This window comes from Athalia rosae, chromosome 4, assembly GCF_917208135.1.
Source record: "Athalia rosae chromosome 4, iyAthRosa1.1, whole genome shotgun sequence".
Classification (NCBI taxonomy): Eukaryota; Metazoa; Arthropoda; class Insecta; order Hymenoptera; family Athaliidae; genus Athalia; species Athalia rosae.
This window is the reverse complement of record NC_064029.1, coordinates 18,532,220-18,541,859: the sequence shown is the minus strand read 5'-3', so window position 1 is coordinate 18,541,859 and position 9,640 is coordinate 18,532,220. Positions and strand designations below refer to the sequence as shown.

General features: G+C 37.4%; 1 protein-coding gene across 14 annotated transcripts in view; it reads left to right on the top strand.

The window, feature by feature from the left end:
• LOC105693592 overlaps positions 1–5,233 on the top strand; it is a 100,129-nt gene extending 94,896 nt beyond the window's left edge. For 13 of the 14 annotated variants that reach the window (XM_048654462.1, XM_048654460.1, XM_048654464.1 and 10 more), the window contains one exon: positions 4,757–5,233. The gene's annotated coding sequence lies outside the window, so the exon portion shown is untranslated. The remainder of the gene's footprint in view (positions 1–4,756) is intronic. The other variant, XR_007278157.1, reaches the window with a different exon arrangement.
• The last annotated feature ends 4,407 nt before the right edge of the window (positions 5,234–9,640 follow it).

Here is a 9,640-nt window from a genome sequence, read left to right as displayed (position 1 = left end):
TCGGATAATTCAGATCCTCACGATTACTCACGAACGATTGCCGAGCATACAAGACGCCATATTTTGTCGGTGTATGATATTTTCAATTACCGCAAATGAGCTCACAATCAGTAAGCTGTCTTCGACATTTTTATTATTCAGCGTTATCGCGGACGTGAGGGATTCAATTGAATCCGAATTGAATTACTTGGAATATTCAATTTTCGAAATTGATTGAAAATAATTAGTTATCTATCCGATTGGATGTGGAGAATTTAACTTGAACGCGAGTGCGGCGCAGGCGAGGGAGGTAAACCACAACGATCCATGAGAAATGAGCGTTCTAGATTCAACGATATATACCGCAGCGAAACGCGTCTAGACATTTCTAATCCAACTATTGAACGATATGAAATGTGAATATGATGTCAGATGAGACACCTGGTTCTCGATCAATGTGTTCTTGAGCGTCGAAGGCCGGATCGCAGTTTCGGCAGGAAATAAAAATTGAGATGGTCGACGGGATCGCAAACTTTGGTCTTTCCTTTTCGGTATATTATGAATCGTTCAATCAGCCTCGCATGAACCCCACACCTGTTTTCATTCCGCTGTCGTTCCGACAAAGATTTTCCGACGAGAAACTATCCTCCACGGTTCGTCAGTAACCCCATAACTGTCGATTTTGAATAAAGTCGAATATGGTAGATCATTGGATGGAAAAATAGCTCGACTCCACCATTTCATATTTTGTGAAATTGAACACTAAATTTTCGGAATTCGTGTCTGCAGCACGACCTTGACTGAACTGAAAAGGTCACGGACAACGAGAATTGTACCAATGAAATGCATGCAATCGGAATTTATATTAAGATATTGAGAATCCTAATAACCTGATTTTCAGTTCCGTTCCTATTGCAGAAGATCTATATGCTAATTTTTGATCGTCGTATTTGAAAATACATTATTTTTCCCTCGTAGAAACGCAACCGCTTTAATAAGCAATTCGCAGTCGTTCAACTGAGAAAGAATTGAATGAAATTTTCGTTTGTCCTGGAATTTTAAAACTCTTTGTACTAAAATTGTCAATTTTTATTATTGCCTGCGTACCTATAAATAGCGACGGAGACTGGCGAAACTGCATGCAAAGACGTGGAGTTTGGTTTTGGTCCGACTCCAAGAAACCGATCCAATATAGATGCGAATAAATGACGTTGGTGGTACAGAGAGTCAGCAGATCTGAATGCCAAACGTCTAGACTCTTGGAAGAACTGGCCGAAGTCACTCGTTTATAAAGCGAAGCGCGAGAAGACATAAAACGGTAATAACTCGACTTATAATAACTGCAACTGACATCCGAATCTCCCGATTCTACAATATTTAAGTTTGGACCACAAAAATCGTGACGTTTTTAGTACGATACGGTAGCAATTTGAAGTTACCCTCCTCCTCGGACATGATCCAAGACCCTATAGAAAAAAAAAAATAATTTGATTTTGAATAATCGCAACACTCGAAGATGAGCCTATGATGGAAAAAACACAGCACGATTTTATCGCATGGTAGCGAGTTGGTAGACCGAGAATTGTATAACTGTAAATTATTTGCTTCGAAAATTACCTTGAAGCAAAATATCATATTTAGACGTACCTTTACAATTACTGCACACTGTAACTAATTAAAATGCAACTTCAGTCCATTCCATTTTCGTTTAGCTATATGCGAACTGCAGTTGCAGTATGAGTAACTACAGAGGTAGTTTTGCTGCCCCTGAAAGGGGAGTTGCATTTATATGACACAGAATACACGTACAATACGCATTCATACAATACGTATACGGGATGCAGTTACTTCCAGACCCTATATTTCAAAGGTCCAGATATTCCATAAGCGTAGAATATACAGGGTGTGGCGCATGAAATGAATCAACTCGATAATTTTTAAACTTTAGGTCGGTGAAAAATTTCTAAGATACGAGCTGCTGGGGTCCTACACGGGGGAATCATCAACGGTCAACTATTCATGATATGATTTACACGTGAGATCTTAATGTTTCATTTTGTAGCTCGACGGCACGTCCGTTCATTATTGAATCGATCTTCGAAATATCGAGACATCAGAACTGACATTTATTAAAGTGCTCGTACGAGAGGCGCAAGAGAAATGAACGAACGCGTATTCATATACCCATTTTACGTTGCGTTGTACAAACGATAAATTGCCTTTTATTAGGTTTGGGCATGGTGTATAGAGTGGAGAACAACGTGTGTAGAATGGGTAACTAAGAATAGGGACTTCAATAACAGAGAAAGCATCTGGACGATGCGACTGAATACTTGGAAATTCAACACGTCAAATAAAGATCTACAACCCCCACGGAACAATGTTCGATATGCTGTCTGACCAATATCACATTACCGACTATTTCGATGGACAGTTTTCTCTTATAACTTTTGGTGTCAAAACACCAAAGACTGTAGTCTTTGCTCATTTTTCGCGCGATTTTGACAGATCTAGAAATCAAAAAACACCAAAGACTATAGTCTTTGCTTATTTTTCAGGCGAATTTTGAGAATTACCGGGTGAAAAAAAACCGGAGACTAGAGTCTTTGACGTTCTGGATGCGGTTATTTGATATCCCAAAGTCGAAAAATACCCAAGACTATAGTCTTTGCTCATTCTTCGAGCGGTTTTTCGGAATTGGGGGTGTCAGAACACCAAAGACTATAGTCTCTGCTCATTTTCCGAGAAATTTTTGCAGCTCTTTCGGCTGATAAACACTAGAGACCTTATTTCGTGCCGCAGAACTGACTCTTTTGCTGGGATTCTCGGGTCGTAGAAAATGGGCCAAGTAAATCGTTCACCCAATTCAAATAAAATATCGACAATTCATTTATCGAACAATCAGAAGTCAAAAATTGCAGATATTTGGTCTGCCTTCATCGTTAGCTAAATTCAAACTTGGTCGTCGTTTTTGTTTCTCATTTCAACGTCCAAACAGCATCATGAAATGATTGTTCCCCAGACGTTACCTTGCGGCGCAAGCAAACGCTATGGCGATTCGGTATTCGATCTTCAGAGCGTCTCGTACGTAGATCCTTCTTTTCCGAAGCAACGGCAGTATGGCCGTAGCAGCCGGAGCGTCGTCACGCGTCGTCAGGAGCGACGTCGATGGTAGCGCGTACATCCTTGGAGAAGCAAAAAAAGTTGCCAGGGAGGTGGGAGAAGGGAAAATAAATACATTGCGGTAAGAAATAGTACGCAGTTTCTGCTGAGCCGTAGTTCCTCAGTTGTCGAAGTTTCTCCGGTCGCGTTTTGGAAATACTAAAATTTACGTGTTAATTTATTTATTCATTCATTTCTTTATTCATTTCTTTATTCATTTCATTATTCATTTATTTCTTTATTCATTCATTTATTCATCCATTCATTTATTTAGGAAGTTAGCTATTTATTTATTCATCGAATCATAAATCTATACGTGATGCTCATATACTTTCAAGCAATTTTCGCGTCCATTATTGCGGACTGTTTCGGTAGTCAAACAATTAATTATTATAGATAGTATTTCAAACTATACAATAATTCACTAGTATTTTTGAAGCATTTATTTACTCATTCGGTTATTCATTCAGTCATTTATTCATTCATTTATTCATTCAGTAAGTCAACTATTCATTATTTCATCGAATTAGAAATTCACACGTGATGCCTATATACTCTCAACGCGAAGCATTCGTTGCGTCGATGATTGCAGACTGTTTTACTGTAAGTTATCAAACAATTAATTATTATGACTGGTATTCTAAACTATTTAATAATTCATCGGTATTTCTGAAGTATTCATACATTCATTTATCTCTTTATTCATCCAGCCACTCATTCATTATTCAATCATTCATTCATTTCTTTGTATAATCAATCGATTACTGTGATCGCGATGCTCCTAAATATTCGTGGTCTTCTGTGTACTTACTCAGTCATTGAATCTTTCATCTCTTCATCCATTAATTGAATTGGGAACTTGAACATGATGCCTTTATACCTACTCTTGATTTAAAGCAATAATCGTCGCGTCTATGATTGCAGACTGTTTCACTGTTAGTTATCAAACAGTTCATTATGATGAATAGTATTCTGGACTGTTGATTGATAAATCAGTATTTCGAAAACATTTTTCATCAATCAATTCATCAAATAAATGAATAAATAAATAAATGACCGAATGAATAAATGATTATATCGAATAATTAATTGAATTAATTGGTGTGATGACGATGGTTCTTGATTCATGCGTTCATTCATCATTTCATTCAGTTCTTCATCTATTCATTTATTCATTGAATCAGGAACTTATTCATGAGAAAAATCTGAGGCTATATGTTTACCATTTTTTCGTGTGAAATCAGATTATTCACTTATTCCAATGTCAGGCACCTGAATTCGGTATCCAATTCACACGTGTTTCGAATAGAAGAAGTTGGAGTCGTAACTTTGGACTAGGAATATTTTTCGTCGTTGAAATCTCGAATAATTAGGCAGAAATAATCAATTCCTCATTTTCTTTCACGTTAGTAATTATTCAGTGATAATGTTCTTAACTGCGAGATAGTGTTACCGATGTTCAAAGACTGTAATTCGTCTATCTAGGTATAGGATTTGGGAATTCATCATAGGTTTATAAATAATCTCCGCTGTTATATTTTGAGCAAATTTATTCATATATTTTAGGTTTAGGTTTACAATTTCACTTCATTTCTTATCGGACATTTTCTTTCAGGCTTTCAATCAGTCACCACGACGGCCAGTTCATCGCAGTACTCATTCAACGTCCAACCACGAAGGGCAGGAGTTATACATGGCATCGCACAATTCGTTCACAGGTATGAAATAATTATCAGTCAGTATGATATAAGTTAGTTATAAGTATTATAACAATATATTCAATTTGATATATTATAACGTCACATTGGCAGTAATATGTTAACATATAACATAATATAACATAGAATTAATATATTGACATAGAATATAATATTGGTAATAATTTATTCTTATATTACACGTCATTATTAATTCACTTTTCGTATGTTTTAGGTATCCGAAGATGCTGCCGCCGTAGCTGCTGTTTGACCGGACTCCCCCTGTTCATCAGGGGGAGTCCACCGTCCCCTGGGACTGCGCGGCCTCCCACCGCCCCCGGGGTCCCAGGGGACCCAGTCCCCGAGGACATGTCTTCGGGGATGCGGTATCCCCGCTGGAGGGGATGCCATATCCCGAGGGACATGTCCTCGGGAACTGGTCTTCGGGGACACGTGTCCCCCCAGGGACACGTCCCCGGGGATGCGGTATCCCCGCTGGAGGGGATGCCGGGTCCTTGGGGGCGTGGCCTTGGGGGAATACGAGTCCTCGAAAATCCCGGGAAAAGGAGGTCCCAAGCGGTCACTCGTTTTCTTGATTTCTCTAGAGAAACGAAAAACAAAGTGTCCGCTTGGGACCTCCTTTTCCCGGGATTTTCGAGGACTCGTATTCCCCCAAGGCCACGCCCCCAAGGACCCGGCATCCCCTCCAGCGGGGATACCGCATCCCCGGGGACGTGTCCCTGGGGGGACACGTGTCCCCGAAGACCAGTTCCCGAGGACATGTCCCTCGGGATATGGCATCCCCTCCAGCGGGGATACCGCATCCCCGAAGACATGTCCTCGGGGACTGGGTCCCCTGGGACCCCGGGGGCGGTGGGAGGCCGCGCAGTCCCAGGGGACGGTGGACTCCCCCTGATGAACAGGGGGAGTCCGGTCAATGACGTTGGAGGAACTGCGACCTGTAACACAAATAACAAAAAACATAATTAGTTAACGCAATACATGACTTATTGTATGACCAATCATGTAACCTAATGTATTACTTATTTTATGACTAAGTATATAAGTATATAAGATGTTTAAATTGTAATAAATTGTACCAAGTTATGTGATAACAAATTATTGTCTTGCCTTATTGGCGTATGTAATGTAATATATTGCGGGGGTGCATGAATTTACTAAGTCCAATGGATAATACTGGGTGATCTGATTCTATGAGAAGGATTTCGAAAATCTTTTTCAAGGGGGTGCAATTCGTATCAGATGTAAAATTCAAGTCATAATGTATCAATCACTTATATTTATATTATTTTTGTATCCAAGAATAAGATCAATAAATTTTTCCGTATCTCATAAAGAGAAGAAATTGAGTGAATCATTGAAAAACCATCCCGCAATTCCCGAGGAATTTTTCAGGTGTTGCATCGAGTGCATTTGCATTACGTCCTTTCGCTAAGCTCATAATAGAAAACGTAATCAAACTACAATGGACAACAGTCGTTCGAGCGATTTGAAAAGTATTTCATTGATGGCCGGAACAAATCAGAACGATTTTGCATAGAAAGTTGATAGTTGGAAGTTGACCGATTAATTATCTCAAAATGCCGGAAGATAAAATTAAAAGCTTATAATTCAATTGAAAGGTCATCTCTCGGAATTTCAGAAGGTTGTTGAGAACCCGGGCGAGTATATTAATAACGACGGTTTTTAGTACGAGTAGTCGGAAGAGCGTGATCAAAGTACAAATAAAAAGTTAGCGCAACTGATTTTAACAATGTTCAACTGAATTGTGCTCGAAAGCTTGCTCACCGTTCCCTCTCTCCATCGTCGCTCTGAGGAAACTGCGTTGCTACTGATGTCGCTCCTCATGTCGCTCCTGATGTCGCCTCTTCTGTCGCTGAAGCCATACTGAAGCTGAACTGCCGTTGTATCCAAGACGAAAAACCTACGAAATACATGTACTCTCTTAACCATACACCAAATTACACGTCCCCGATCGAATGTTTCGTGATTGGCTGTAATGTGTACACCCATTGATTCGTGATACAATTTGATATCAATTACTTTGGGTTAATTCAATGAATGAATGAATGTATGAATGAATAAATAAATAGATGATCAAATGGATAAATGAATGAATAGAGGAATTAATGAATCAAGAAACGAATAAATAATAAATGCTCTACAAATACTGATGAATTATTGAATACTTTGAAATACTATTCATCATAATGAATTGTTGATCTAGATGATCAAATGAATAAATGAATGAATAAATGAATGAATAAAGGAATTAATAAATTAGGAAATGGATGAATGAATGAATAAATATTCCAGAAATACTGATGAATTATTGAATACTTCGAAATACTTTTCATCATAATGAATTGTCTGATAACTAACAGTGAAATCGACTGCAATCATAGACGCAACGATTGCTTCGCGTTGAGAATATATAAGCATCACATGTGAATTTCTAATTCGATAAATAAATAAATGGTGAACTTGATGGATAAATAAATGGATGAATAAATAAATCAATCAATCAATCAATAGATAAATGAATGAATGCATGAATGAATAAATAAATAGATGATCAAATGGATAAATGAATGAATAGAGAAATTAATGAATCAAGAAACGGATAAATAATAAATGCTCTACAAATACTGATGAATTATTGAATACTTTGAAATACTATTCATCATAATGAATTGTTTGATAACTAACAGTGAAACAGTTTGCAATCATAGACGCGACGTTTATTGCTTCAAATCAAGAGTAGGTATAGAGGCATCATGTTCAAGTTCCCAATTCAATTAATGGATGAAGAGATAAAAGACTCAATGACTGAATAAGAACACAGAAGAACACGTATATTTACAAGCATTGCGATCATAGTAATGCGATTGATTATTCGAATAAATGATCGAATAATTGAATAATGAATAAATAGATGAATAAACAAATACATGAATGAATGTATAAATACTTCAGAAATACTGATGAATTATCGAATAGTTTGAAGTACCATTCATAATAATTAATTTTTTGATAACTTACAGTGAAACAGTCTGCAATCATAGACGCAACGGTTGCTTCGCGTTGAGAATATATAGGCATCACGTGTGAATTTATAATTCGATGAATAAATAAATGGTGAACTTAATGGATGAATAAATGGATGAATATATAAATGAATGAATAAATCAATAAATCAATCAATCAATCAATCAATAAATTAAGAAATTAAGAAATGAATAAATCAATGAATGCTTCAGAAATATAAATGAGTTATTAAATAGTTTGAAATACTATTCGTAATAATTAATTGTTTGATTACCGAAACAGTCCGCAATCATGGACGCAACAATTGCTTCGCGTTGAAAGTATATGGGCATTACGTATAAATTTATAATTTGACGAATAAATAAATATCGAACTTCCTAAATAAATGAATGGATAAATAACTGAATGAATAAAGAAAGAAATGAATAAAAAAAAGAATGAATTAAGAAATTAATAAAGAAACGAATGAACAAATAAATGAACACGTAAATTTTAGTAGTTTCAAAACGCGACCGGAAAATCTTCGACAACTAAGAAACTACGGCTCAGCAGTAACTGCGTTGAAAGTATATGGGCATTACGTATAAATTTATAACTCGACGAATAAATAAATAGCTAACTTCCTAAATAAATGAATGAATAAAGAAAGAAATGAATAAAGAAATAAATAAATTAGGAAATTAATAAAGCAATGAATGAATAAATAAATGAACACGTAAATTTTAGTGTTTCCAAAACGCGACCGGAGAAACTTCGACAACTAAGGAACTACGGCTCAGCAGTAACTGCGTACTATTTCTTACCGCAATGTATTTATTTTCCTTTCTCCCACCTCTCTGCCATCTTTTTTTTCTTCTCCAAGGATGTACGCGCTACCATCGACGTCGCTCCTGACGACGCGTGACGACGCTCCGGCTGCTACGGCCATACTGCCGTTGCTTCGGAAAAGAAGGATCTACGTACGAGACGCTCTGAAGATCGAATACCGAATCGCCATAGCGTTTGCTTGCGCCGCAAGGTAACGTCTGGGGAACAATCATTTCATGATGCTGTTTAGACGTTGAAATGAGAAACAAAAACGACGACCAAGTTCGAATTTAGCTAATGATGAAGGCAGACCAAATATCTGCAATTTTTGATTTCTGATTGTTAGATGAATGAATTGTCGATATTTTGTTTGAATTGGGTCTTTGGTGTTTTTCGACGCCTAAATCTGCCAAAACCGCGCGAAAAATGAGCAAAGACTATAGTCTTTGGTGTTTTTTGATTCCTAGATCTGCCAAAATCGCGCGAAAAATGAGCAAAGACTATAGTCTTTGGTGTTTTTTGATTCCTAGATCTGCCAAAATCGCGCGAAAAATGAGCGAAGACTATAGTCTTTGGTGTTTTTCGACGCCTAAATCTGCCAAAATCGCGCGAAAAATGAGCAAAGACTATAGTCTTTGGTGTTTTTTGACTTCGAAATCTGCCAAAATCGCTTGAAAAATGAGCAAAGACTATAGTCTTTGGTGTTTTTTGATTCCTAGATCTGCCAAAATCGCGCGAAAAATGAGCAAAGACTATAGTCTTTGGTGTTTTTCGACCCCTAAATCTGCCGAAATCGCGCGAAAAATGAGCAAAGACTATAGTCTTTGGTGTTTTTTGATTCCTAGATCTGCCAAAATCGCGCGAAAAATGAGCAAAGACTATAGTCTTTGGTGTTTTTCGACGCCTAAATCTGCCAAAACCGCGCG